The sequence below is a fragment of the Sceloporus undulatus genome, chromosome 5 (genome assembly GCF_019175285.1).
Source record: "Sceloporus undulatus isolate JIND9_A2432 ecotype Alabama chromosome 5, SceUnd_v1.1, whole genome shotgun sequence".
Lineage (NCBI taxonomy): Eukaryota > Metazoa > Chordata > Lepidosauria > Squamata > Phrynosomatidae > Sceloporus > Sceloporus undulatus.
The window spans coordinates 157,859,239-157,873,653 of NC_056526.1; the positions used below are offsets into that span (position 1 = coordinate 157,859,239).

Genomic DNA, 14,415 nt, shown 5'->3' on the forward strand with positions numbered 1-14,415 from the left:
ATCCCTCCTTTCAGTCCATCTGCATGACCCCACTGACTTTGGGTGAGTCACTCACTCTCATCCCAGAAAATCCCATGAAAGGGTCACCTTCAGGTTGCTGTAAGTCAGAAACCACTTGAAAGCACACAACAACAACAACAACAACAAACAAACAAACAAAAGTGTGTAGATTGTGAATATTGGGTTATAATAGAACACCCAAACGAGCAGAAAGTATGTGCTTTCCATCCAAATCTTTGCCTGGCAGTAGTTAGGAACAGAGAAATTAAGTACAGTGGACCCTTGTTATACACTGGAGTTGGGTTCCAAGTTCCCCCATGGTTCCACAGTCTGTGTATGCTCAAGTCCCATTAAATATGACATAGCAAAATGGTGTCCCTTATAAAAAATGGAAAATCAAGGTTTGATATTTGAAATTTACACTTTTTTTGAACATTTTCAAACCATGTATGCTTGAATCCGTGTATAAGAAGGGCCAACTGTATAATCTTGATCACCTTCCCCTTGTTTTCTGTCACAGACTGGTCCTGCAAGTTAGCATTTGCTGGTGTTCCCCCCCCCCCCCCCCAACAGAGCATGAGATATTGTACAAAATTTGAGGAAGGGACTATCAGAACAAATGGCAATGACATCAGCCCACCCACCCCCATTTATTTCCCCTTTTAAAAATCAGGTTTGCTAATATTAAGAGCAAAATAGCCACTGCTACTTACAATCACACTTTAAATAATCTGGAAAACAAAAGGGATACTGCTACTCCTGCTAAACAACTACACCTGAAAACATGGTCTCTGTCCTCCACTGTCTAGTGATACAAATGATGAAAAATAATTTCCCCCAATTTTTGAAGAAAAAGTTTCAAAATGTAATTTTGTATCTGGTCCAAAAAACAACCCCACCACACCCCAAATGTATAATGACTGAAGATAAGTTACAATTAAACGTAGGATTCACCACAGTAGCTCAGTGACATTGAACACATTTGGAATGTAGCTATAGAAAAACACAAAACCAAATAACACATATCCCTTATGGGGATTACCACCTTTTTCCTAACTGAGTCTCTATGCATTTAGTATCATCTAATAAAGTGGGATACAGTTCAGAAAAGTTTGGAACAAGTAAAACTTAGTAAGGCCTGTAACAGCCCTTTTTAGCGCCGGATTGGGGCCACAGCAAGTACATGCTGCAGCCCCAATCTCACCTTTTCGAGAAAACCCCATGATAGGTTTGCCTTACAGTCAGTATAATTCAGAATTTATTCAGAAGACACACAACAACAACAACTTCAAAAGTTACACACCTCCAGTTATTTCTTTCCATGAGAAACAAGGCCCTTATGAGTGTTGTGCCAACAATACTTCTCTCACGGCTTGAAAAACTGGGAAGAGCATAACAATAGCAGTATACTAATGGCAAAAACTGTCCCTAGTAATATTTGGCTATCACTCAGTTATAGGCACAAAAACTTCAACTATCACAAAGCAGCCTTATCCCTCCCACGTCTTAACACAAAACTAGGTAACAAATACATACAAGGACTCTAAGGACAACTGCTTGTGTGATTCCTGGGAATGAGTAGCTTCACTACTGGCCGTGTTATTTGGGATAGGCATGTCACTAGCCCTCAACACCCATACTGACACATGCTGTGTGAACGTGCAAAGCCTGTACTGAGCAGGTGTTTGAGCATAAGTTCCCACATAGAATCATAGAGTTGGAAGAGACCACAAAGGCTATTCAGTCCAACCCCCAGCCATGCAGGAACACACAATCAAAACAATCCTGACAGGTAATTATCCAACCTTTGTTTAAAAACCTCCAAAGAAGGAGTGTGTCCCACTGTCGAACAGCTCTTACTGTCAGGAAGTTCTTCCTAATGTTGAGGTGGAATCTCTTTTCCCATAGTTTGAATCCACTGCTCTAGGTTCTATTCTCTGGAGCAGCAGAACACAAGCTTGGTCCATCCTCAATATTCAAATATTTAAACAGGGCTACCACACCACCTCTTGGCCATCTCTTCTCCAGGCTAAACATACCCAGCTTCCTAAGTCTCTCCCCTCATAGGACATGGTTCCAGACGCTTCACCATTTTGGTTGCCCTCCTCTGGACATGCTGCAGCTTTTCAACATTTTCAACATGACTAGGTTTTTCTTTCATGAGGAGGAGTGTCTAGGATTTTGTAAGGGCAGACAACAATATTCAGGGAACTATCAGGGAACAGGGATAGAAGTGTGCTTGTAGTCAAGGACAAGGCCAGTAGCATAGTCCTGCATAAAACCCCACTGATGCATTTAACACTTGAAAGGGTTTCTTAAAAACAAGTGTTTTTCCTATCCCAGAATGACTGCAGAATATGAAAATTCAATTTGTTAAAAGGTGCATGTCTAGACTACCTGCTCAAATCTGCACATCTCAGAATTTTCCATTCCAGTTTGCTACACTACACAAAAATATGCCCAAAAATGCATTTCTTAAGAGAAAAAATGCTCCTAAAATATATTGTGGGAAGAAAAATGTTTGCAAGTCTATAACACAAGTGCATACTAAAATTAAGAAAAAATGGGCAGAAATTGATACAAATATATATATGATTTGTCCAGTGGGCCAAAACAGGGTCACAGCAAATAAGTGACAAATCTGAGAAAAGTAAAATTCATACATTTGCCCTTCATTATTTAATAGAGTTCTTTCTTTCTTTCTTTCTTGGTGGAATCCCTGGGTCAAAGTACAGACAGAATAGGGTTTAGAAAAAAGGTCATTATAACATCACCTTCATGTGAACATATAAGGCCTGTTCCCATTAAGCATCTTACAGATGTTTTCTTTTAATTTTCAGACGATGAAACTGGACTAAAATGACATGTTGCAACATAAGATCAGGCATTCCTCTAAGTCCTAAAGTGTTAAATTTTAAAGTTTAGTAATCTTTAAAACAATCCTCAAAAGTAAACTATTGGCATTATCCCTGTTTACAGATGAGAAAAGGAGATTAGATTGAGAAAACAGTAGCTGAGAGTAAGAGATGTATAGTGTACAGCTAAACTTTTTTTTTTAATTTGAAGTAGAGAGACCCATTACAACATGCATAAGGAGATTTAAATTGCGCATCCGCAATTGTCTGCTTGTTGATTTTTTTTCTAAATTCAGATCAAAGGTCTCAAGCAAAGAACCTATGTATCTCTCACATTTCAGGCAGAAGATGAAAAAGGAAAAAGGCTATTATAACTAGTAGTGGTGTGTTTTAAAGGATTACGCAAATGTGGGAATTATGAGCTCCCCCAGTCTTTTTTGCAGTCCCCTAGGTTTTCTGGGACCTTCCCAGGCCCCTGCACCCCACTAACTGAGTGTGAAAATTCCTTAAAAGGTAGAGGGCTCCCCATGGAAGTCTCCAGGAGTTGAGAGATAAATTCAAACACCCATCCCTGAAATCCCCAAAACAGCAGAGACAATGCAGAAGTCACAATCAGAAGTTGCCACTGTCACTGGAAAACAGTTTCTGTGACATACCATAGGGACAAAAACTAGCTCTCAAAGCCTTCTACCCCTTCTGTAAGTGCCAAATCAAACTGTTGTGCCAAATCAAACCTAGAGTAAAGGACCTCTGGGTCTTACATAAGTGTTGGTTTAATAAACCACCTTCATTCAGTGGCTCTACTCTAGTTGGGACTAACAAGTACATTTACCTCTAAATGTTTGCTTCATATTATTTGAGGATACTTTTTGCAATACATTGTTGCAATGCACTCCTCATGTTTTGTTTCAAGAATCCTTGCTGGTAAAATAGTACAAGACTCCGAGAAACTTGTGGGAAGATGACTGTAAAAAATTGGCTGTTAATATGTGTGTCTCAAAAAATGCAATAAATAAAAACAGGATAAAGAAAGAAACATGAATTATTTCTCCACAAACAGTACATGAAAATTAATTTATGACATTTACAACCCCCTCTAGAAAATGCCTGTGTAACTGCAGCAAATCATGTTAGGTGACTATATCGGACTTTCAGCAGGTTCAGTTTCTTTTGGCTACTCAGAAAGTGACAACAGGGAATTGATTTTTTTATGAGTTATTGTTCATTTATGGTACTCACTGTGAACTTTTATATAATTACTTTTGCTTGCCACAGTGCTGAAGACAATATAAAACACACACAAACAATATCAGAGTCATTGGACCAAATAGATGGGGTTATAATCTATATATTTATATTTTTATATTTACATCTATCCCAGATTGGGATTCAAAGTGGCCTAAATTATTAAAAAAACACAACATTGTTTAGAATCCACACAATACACAATACACAAGTTAAAACAGAATTAAATAAATAAATAAATAATAATAATAATAATAATAATAATCAGAAAAAATAAAACTAGGTTAAAACATATATAATCAAAACACACCAACACAACAATTAGCAATGTCCAGTGCATCATGTAAGATGGGCCTTATACCATCACTCATCAAATGCCAGTCAGAATAAAAAAGTCTTTACTTGTCTTCAAAAAGAAAGAAGGAAGCATGCCAGTCTAACTGCTGTGGAAAGGGAGTTCCAGAACCTGGGGGCCACTGAGAAGGCTCTCTCTTGTGTTCCCAGAGGATATACATGTGGGGGTGGGACAGAGAGAAGGTCCTCCCCAGCAGACCCCAGAGCATGGGCTGGTGCACAAGGGAGAATACAGTCCTACAAATAAGATGGACCTGAGCCATGTAGGGGTTTCAAGGTCATAACCAGCACTTTGAATTGTGTCTGGAAAGGGACCAGCAACCAGTGGAGCTATTGCAACAAGGGAATTGTGTGCTTCTTGTAGCCAGCACCCATTAGTAATGTGGCTGCATATCTTTGCACTAGCTGAAGTTTATGAACACTCTTCCAAGACATCTCCACCTATAGAGCACTACAGTAATCCAACTGGAGTATAATTAAGCCATGTGTCACTGTGGCCAGATCTGACGTCTCAAGGAACAGGTGCAGCTGGTACACAAGCTTAACTGTACGAATGCACTCCTAGCAACCACTGGAATCAGGGCTTCCATGCTCAGAAATAAATCCAAGATCAAACCTGCATCTTCAGGAGAAGTATAACCCTGTCCAGCAAAGGCTGAATCCTTATTCCCTAATCTCTCTTTCAACTGACAAGGAGCACCTTCATTTTGTCTGGATTAAGTTTCAATGTGTTTCCCCTATCCAATCCATTACTGATGACAGGTTTAGGACCAAAAGAGTTTCCCTAATTAGGATAAAAAGAACTATTTGAGATATATTCCACGATGACTAGCAGTGATTCTACAGAGATTTTACTGAAGTATTATCTAGCACTACTGCAGAAATAAAGCCATTTGACACCACTTCAACTGCAATTACACAATCCTATTGGCTCTTGACATTTGTAGTTTGGTGAGGCACCAGAATTATCTGACAGACCAGAATGAATATCCAACAAATTACAAATCCCAGATTCCACAAGATGGAGCTGTGGCCATTAAAAGTGGTGTCAAACTGCTTTATTTCTGCAGTTTGGATACATACCCGGAGAAATCAGGGATGAAACCTAACATATTTGGAATGCACAGAATGTGCTCTACCACAAAGCCAAGACCTTTTGTCAATAGGACAAATTTTGGTAATACTTCAATGGTTAGGAATGGACAGAATGAGCAAGTATATTTTGTGCATATTCTTTACCTACATACTAGTTCATTCTGTGATTCCACAGATGTTTCAATTTCTTTGTTTTTTTTTAAAAAAATAATCAAATGCATTTCTCATTGACAAAACCATGTTTATGCCCATTTTACAAATTTACACAGTGGCTTTGGCGCATTCTCGAAATGTGTGTATGTTGTCAAGTGCTTTATTATCCTTTCTAAGGAAAAAATACAAGTATAATCTTTTGTGGATTTTTCGGGCTATGTGGCCATGTTCTAGAACATGGCCACATAGCCTGAAAAACCCACAAAAACCTGTGGATGCCGGCCATGAAAGCCTTCGACTTCACATTAAAAAACACAAACCTGGAAATGCATGGTTTTCCAGTACAAATTGTGTCAATTTATGTATTTAGTTCAGGAGGTGCAAATTTTGTAATATCATCCTTTAACAACAAAAACAAACTCAACGGAGCAAATCTGTCACATTCCTACACCGTAGATCTGCAATACCTCACACATATTGTGATCCCAGAGTTTTTTACCCACACATGTGAAATGAAACAGAAAACAACAAAACTGATTACTATTAAGGACACAGTACAAAGGACATAGTCGATTATCTTCAAGGCAGTGCAAATATCAAAGGAAGCAGTCTTTGTTCTGTGTTATTCCTTAATTTTGACCTTTAGGGCCACACTATTGAATAAAGTCACTGCCAAAAAACAATTTCCCATTTTTATTTTTATTTTTATTGCTTCTCTTACTGTCTTTCCCTCTTTCTCTTTCTGTCACACACATAGTCTCTATTCTTGCACATTCATAACACTGATCAGGGAAAAAAAATAACAATAACAGACATATTTATCAGTTACAGCCATCTGTATTCCTTTCATTTGAGCCAAGTTTTTTGGCAGGCATGTGGTATTTCCCTGCCTATCCAATAGGATCTAACCTTGCAAAGAAAGTGTTTACTCCCAACTTCTTGTTTCTCCACCAGTACAAAGGTCAAGTAGTGTTTTAAATCTGTCAAGAACTGGACTTAAAATAATATGGTAACCCCCCCCCCCCATTCAATGAAACATAGGCTGAATAATGATTAGAACTCTGCTTTTCTTAGTTTTAGAGAGAGCTCACACAAACTAAACTACATGTTACACACAGTTGTAAGTTGTCTCTCCCAACTTTTTTTAAAAATTAAAACAATCTTAAAAGGAGGTAATTGAAAGCAGCTGTTATCGGTTAAAATTTGTCCTGCCATTGCTTTCTTCTCCAATGAGAGAAAAATAAATAAATAGAATTTAGTTCTGTTTATATTCTATGCCTAGTGCAACGACTTTATGTGATTCAAGAAGGGTAGAATTAACTAACTGAAATGACTTGATTAGATTTACTCTTTCAAAACCAATACCAAATCCAAATTCTCCCATTACCCGTTATCATAAAATTGGCCATTTTATCCAGAATTGGATTTATTTTTCTAACACCACAGGACAAATTTTCTATATTCTTCATTTTAAGGGGCTGAATAGACCCCTGATCTGGTCTTTCCACAGAGCAAAAAGGAGCCACAAAAAGCGGCTCCTTTTTGTGCTGTGGAAAGGGTGCAATAGCTGCCGCTGGCACAGCTTTTTGGTGCTCCTTTGGCATTCCATCATCTGGATGCAGTGCCAGAGGAGCGCTGTGTGCCACCCATATTATGCCAACATGGGGGCGGACTTGGGGCATGCATCGTGTGGAAGCCACACACCCCACTCTGCCCCCATGCCGGCCTTTGAATCCTCCAGCCCAATGCCTGCAGGGTGAAGGCACATGCACAAACCCTGCCAGATGCACCTTGGCTTCTGACCACTTTGGTTCAACTCTGCCTCCTTCTGAAATGTGTAATCTGGAAGGTTTTGTGCATGACAATATGAACCTCAACATGGGGAGCGGGAAGATCTTCACTCTTGGTTTGAGAAACTTCACTGATTAGCTAAGGGCCAACTATACAATCATCTGATTACTCAGTGCATTTGCTTTTTTTTCACCTATTGTGCACAAAATCTGTCTTTAAGCAAACATATAATCTCCCATCATTTCTACCAAATGTGTCCAATAAAGGACAATGGACTAATTCCAATGTAACATCAATGGTGTGGAATCACAAGAAACCTGAGTGCACCAGATTATAGCTTTTATGCAAGCAGTTGTACAAAGCAGTTGCATAGCAAAGCCTCTACAAGTGTGGAATGAGCTCTGTATTAAAGACCACCCTCGAACAAATTTCTAAAAAGTGCAACTGCTAGTTCAATAGATTTTGCGCTAGTACAATGTCATAATTTGATATAGGCCAAAGCTATTATACTCTTATTTCCTTCATGTCCCAACATGCAGATCAATTCAGTTTGCCATATCAAGTCAATCCCAGACTTCTCCAAATTCAAGGATTGGCTTGTACTGTCTAGAATTGAGGTCTATGCCTGCATTCTTATACTGTCACTAGGCAGGAAGCCTAACCTTCCTATCATGCCACTCTGTCATCTTCCTATCTCCAAAACAGGAGCAGAAGTAGTGGTGAAATCTCTAATCTCACTCTCTTCAACTAGCATTCAGCAAGCCACTAGTAAGACTGTATCAAAAGCAGCAGCAGAGCTACCAGGAGGCTTGTATGTCTACCAATATGTGCGTGTATGTGCCTGCAAATTGCCCACTGACTTATGGCAACCCCATGAATTCCATAAGGTTTTCTTAGGCAAAGAATATTCAGAAGTGTTTTGGCAAATCCTTCCTCTGAAATAAGGTCTACAGTTTCTAGTAGTCCAAATACTAACCAATACCATATTAAAAATCCTTAGAGAACTACATTTGCCAGATCTCCATAAACTTGGAACAGTGCTTTGGGGCATTTTAGCTGTTGCACTACTAGAGGGAAGAAAGGTGTGGGAGAGAACAAGAGGGTTTGGAGCAATTGCCTAATCAGACATGTGTACTGGTTTCCAGCTGAAAATTTTGACTCATTTAACTCAGCAGACCTTACTTTTCAGCAGTCATATACTGGTTTGCACCATAGTCCTTAGTACATTATGTTGGTTTTAAGAATAACCTATGGTGATGCTAAAGCTCCCATCATTTTTCACCACTAACTATGCTGACTAGGGCTGATACAAGCTGCATCTCAGAAACATCTGGAGGGAAACAACTTGGTCAGCCTCATATATTGCTGACAATGCTGCCAAAAGGAAATAATAACCATTTCTCATACTCCAGGAGCTGTCTATGGCTTCATCTACATTTCAAAATTAATGCAGTTTGACACTGCTTTAACTGCTGTGACTCTATGCTATGGAATTCTGGGATTTATAGTTTTGTGAGATATTTAACCTTATCTGGCACAAATCCCAGGCTTCCATAGAATGGAGCCATGACCGTTAAAACAGTGACAAACTGCATTAGTTCTGCAGTGTAGCAGCAGTAAGTTCAATGAAGAATTTACGCAAAGGCAAATCAATGAAAACAGCTTCAGACAACTGACAATCCCTTTTCTAGTGGCAATATTTATCATTTAGGCAGCATGAGCTTTCATGATGGATTATAAAAGCAACAATGGAAAAAGGAAAAATTGAGAGAAAGAAAAAACACTGGGGAGCCTAAATTGTTATATGAAAACTCCAAGGAAAACATCAATCTTAGATTGTACAGAGGTATTTTACCATTCAGGTATTTTAATAATCTTCTACTGAGTTCCCATAAAAAATATATTGATTTCATGAGGATAACCAAGTGAAAGTAATGAGTTTTATAAACCTGAACGAGAAATGGATATACAGGAATAAATCACAATAAAATCTGTTTCACACTGCATGGTCACTCCTAAATTTAATTCCTTTCTCCTCTCTCCATTGTACAGGAAAGAATTTTTAAAACTGAAAACCATTTCTTCTTTTAAATCATGCTCTCTGGATTATGATATATGGTTATAATCCTGTATATAAGTACTTATGTTTAAATACCCTCAAAATTAATGATGCTTCCTGCCACACAATGGAGAAGGACTGTACTCTACAAGACTTAGATATGTGTGAAGTTTAACAACATTTTGCAGAAAGAAGGATGTCCAACATGTGGGATGTACACACAATCCAGCCAATATATTACCCAAGCTCTGGATATGACCAAACTTGTTCTTTGCACCTCAACAAGAAATCAATTTCTGCAAGAACTGACAGATACAAGCTTGGGAACATTCTAGTTGCCACAACTTTGTCTTGCTAAAGTACAGCCAATGTGTAGCAAAGAGAAGACCCAGTGGTCCATCTCACTGACCATGAATGCCTTTAAAGTGGCATGAATCCTTCATTGAGATAACTGCCATTGCCATCTTGCAGATGGCAGTTCTGGTAGGATTCTGCTTCTTCCTCCTATTCAGAAAAACTTCATTATGTTGTTATAATGTTTAAATGCAGGTTATATCTTTAGGCAAAACCTTTCCTATTACTATATTTCCATATTGAGATTAGATGTTCCTGCTAAAAATTCTACCTGTCATGCAGCTGTTAACACAGTATGATTCCTGTAAAGTGGGAGGAAAGATTATTATTTTTAATGAGGTATTTAAGGTTGCCATAAGTTGGAAATGTCTTGAAGACAGACAACAACAACAAAACCAGCGGGGCAATAATTTAAAAAGGAAAAAAAGATATAGCTGGACTATTTTTTCTATTTGCTTGCTTTTTTGCCACAAGGGAAGGTATATGTTTGTAATACATCTGTGAAATCTCTGCTGAATCCATAGCCATCTATCATAAAGCATAAAATTAAGACATTGTCCAAATTATCACTTGCTACGTATAAATTTGGAAGATAGTGAAGATATACAAGAAAATGAGCAAATGTCAATCAAGTGACTCATTCAGGATCAAGTTTTTGCTTTTAACATATTATAATTATGATTGCCTGCACTGCTTCTTTAACTGTTGGTAGGAAAGCCCTGTCATCAAAACTTAATTAGGCAGGGTATGCAGTGATTTCCTGCATGGCAGCAGGTTGGACTGGATGGCCCTTGTGGTCTCTTCCAACTCTACGATTCTATGATTCTATGCATTATCAGGTTTTAAAAGAAGTGTGTGCTTTAAAGAGAGGTAAATGAACAAATTATATTGTTTCTACATACTGTATTGCTGATGTGCAGCCTCAAGTTTATTTCCAACTTATGGTGGTCCTAAGGCCAACTTATCACAGGGTTTTGTTGGCAAGATTTCTTCAGCGGGGAAGGAACTACCTTTGCCTTCCTATGAGGATGAGAGAGTATAACTTGCCCTAGGTCACCCAGTGGGTTTCCATGGCTGAGCAGAGATTCAAACCCTGGTCTCCTGAGTCATAGTCCAACTCAAAGCACTATACCACACAGACCTTCTTGTTTATACACAGTGAAGAGCAAAATTTAGTTTGCTCCTGTACACCTAAGGAACTACAATAGGAGTTAGTGCACATGTATTGGATGGTTAACAAGTATACGATTGTACTGCCATATAGTTTCACAAGCATGACACGCAAGCTACTGTGTGATATACTTCGTTTTAATTTGATTCTTTTAGATTCAGCTGTTCAAAAAAAAAAAGATTGATGTGCTGGCTGTTTTATTACAGTATAGACACAGTATGGTTAACAAAGTCTCTGACAAATAAGCTCCTTTTTACAAAGTCTTTTTATACTTGCCAAAAACTCCCTTTTCCGCCTTGTCCTCTGTCTAGCTGGAAGCATATTGTTTTTTTTGTTTTTTTAGGAGGATCAACAGAGGCAGCATAAAGAAGGGGATGGAGAAACATTCTTGGAGAAACCAAGAGTGTATCTAGTTCATTAAATGTGGTATACCAGTAGAGTAAAGCTTCCTGCTGGCATATTGCTTTTAAATAATAACTACTTTCCTAATTATTTCAGTGAACAAGGATTGTCTGAACTTCAGCTTTGTTGTTGTTATGTGTCTTCAAGTAAACTCCTGATTATGGCAACCCTCTCATTGGGTTTTTAACAAGGTTTATTCAGAGGAGGTTGTCTCTGCCTTCCTCACAGAGCGCACAACTTGCCCCAAATCATTCTGGGGATTTCCATGTCTGTGTATACAGTGGACCCTTGTTATATGCTGGGGTTTGGTTCCAAGATCCCCCATGGACAACAAAATCCATGGATGCTCAAGTCCCATTAAATATAATGACATAGCAAAATGGTGTCCCTTATAAAAAATGGAAAATTAAGGTTTTATATTTGAAATTTATACATCTTTTGAATATTTTCAAACCATGTATGCTTGAATCTGTGTATAAAAAAATCTGTGTATAAGGAGGGCTGACTATATTGAAAACCTGGTCTCTTAAAGTCCTAGTCCAGGGGTCGGCAACCCCTGGCCTGCGGGCCGGAGGCGGCCCGCGGAGGTGGCAGGACCAGCCCCAGCCTGGTCCTGCTGATGCTGTTGCTGCTGCCGCCAAGGCCGCCGCCTCCTCCTCCACCTCCTCCTGGGCCGCAAGAAGGGGCCCGCGGAAGCAGCCTGCCGCCTCCGCGGGCTCCCCCCCAGGGCCCTTGCAGCCCCAGGCCTCTCCCTCCGAAGGGAGGCCTGGGGCCTCACGGGCCGAGAAGGGGCCCATGGAAGCGGCCTGCCGCCTTTGCAGGCTCCTCCCAGGGCCCTTGCGGCCCCAGGCCTCTCTCTCCGGAGGGAGGTCTGGGGCCGCACGAGCCGAGAAAGAGCCCGTGGAAGAGGCCTTCTGCCTCCACGGGCTCCCCCCTGGGCCCTTGCGGCCCCAGGCCTCTCTCTCCGGAGGGAGGTCTGAGGCCGCACGGGCTGAGAAGGGGCCCGCGGAAGTGGCCTGCCGCCTCCTGGGCTCCTCCACGGCCCTTGAAGCCCTATCGGCCGAAGGGAAGGGCCTGGGACGGGTGCCCAAGCCCTTCCCTTCGGCCTCCCCCCCCTTCTGCCTAAAGGGCCCCTTGGAGCCCTTTCGGCCGAAGGGAAGGGCCTGGGATGGGTGCCCAAGCCCTTCAGCCTCCCTCCCCTTCAGCCAAAAGGGCCCCTCGGATCCCGTTTGGCCAAAGGAAGGGACTGAGGAGGAGAGGGCAGGCACATGCCTCCTCCTCCCCGCGGGGCTTCAATGGAAGCTCTGCCCCCAGCGTGCGGCTCCACCCACGGAGGGTGGAAACTCCACCCTCAGCGTGTGGCCCCGCCCCGGAAGGTGGAAGCTCCACCCCCCGGCTTCGGCCCCCCAGTTGTCTGAGGGACAGCAACCCGGCCCCCGGCTCAAAAAGTTGCCTATCCCTGTAACATTCAGATCACACTACAGTTTGATTAGTCATTACCCAAAATACTTGGGAGCAGGAAATGTTTTGGATTTTGGCTTTTTTCTGATTTTGGAATATCCATATATACAATCTTGGAGATGAGACCCAAATCAGAACATGACAATCATTTAAGCTTTGCATACACAAAGACTGAAGGTAATTTTATACATAATATTTTTAATACTTTTGTGCATGAGACAAGGTTTGTGTACACTGAACCATCAGATAGCAAAGGTATCACTATTTCAGCCACCAATATGGATAATTTTAGAGTATTTCAGATTTTGGAATTTCTGATGAGAGACAGTAAGCATGTACTAAACTGGCTCCATGTACAATATTGAGGGCTTGGAAGCTTATATTTATCTTTCCCAGTCTTATATATGTCTACACAAAATAAGACAAAATGTAGGAAAAACTGAGATTAATGAGATTGTCTTCTGGTTAAAAAGGTAGATTATAAGATAAATCAAAATATGAGGAACATTTTGTTTCATTTTCTCTGGATTAACTGGGTGAATCTGTAGATCAGGAGTGCAAATCATGGCAACCTCCACATGTTGCTGAACTGCAACTACTAACATTCTCCACCATTGATCATATTATCTATGGTTATAAAGAGCTTCAGTTCATCAACATCTGAAGGATCACATAATTTCCATTATCCATTTATCCCTGTAGATGAAGGTCAAACCTAATTTGTGGCATTATTACAATTTATTACCAAGCTATGTGTGAAGCCCAGCTAGCTTCCTTCTAATAGTAGCAATAGGTATAATTAGAACAAAAGCTAAAATTACCAAAATAGTCCAATTCTTTATTGTTTCTAAACACAAAATCATAACATAAAATTACACTACTGTATCCATTTCTACCCATTTTTATTCAGTTATGATTTCTTCTAACCTTAACTCAATCTGAAAAAAACCCAAATAGAAATGAGAAATGTGGTGCCATTTACTCCACAAAAGTTCAATGCAACTCAAACACATGACTCTCAAATAAATCAGTGCAAGTAAAGTATACTACTTAAACAAGAGACATCTAGAGTCTTAGAAATGCATGGTTTTTAAAAGCCATGCCCTGCCTATACCATTTAAAATAATGTCAAAAAGTGTATGCGTTCTGGCAAATAATCATATAATATGCAAGGTAAAGGCAAGTATTTTTGCAGCTCAGTCCTGTAGATGTTTACTTGGAAGTCCCACAGGATTACTCCCAGTAAGTGTGCACAGGATTGCAGAGTTAGTGTTTCAGTACTTGAAAGCAATCTTTGGAATGTGCAGTTGTGTTCATTTTCAGAGCTAAACTGTTTTGACCATGAGGGGAAATGTTTGACTCATTCAGCACTTCCGGCATCCCCTGCTGGTTGACTATTGAAGAGATTTAGCTGCAAACTTGCAATGAGCAAAAAGCAATGACTCAGAGCGTAGCACAGAAATCAGGACTCGAAG

General features: G+C 40.1%; 1 protein-coding gene across 2 annotated transcripts in view; it reads right to left on the reverse strand.

Moving 5' to 3' along the window:
* Nucleotides 1-14,415, reverse strand: part of FAT4 (FAT atypical cadherin 4) — a 173,298-nt gene that overhangs the window by 152,439 nt on the left and 6,444 nt on the right. The gene's annotated exons all lie outside the window — the stretch shown is intronic.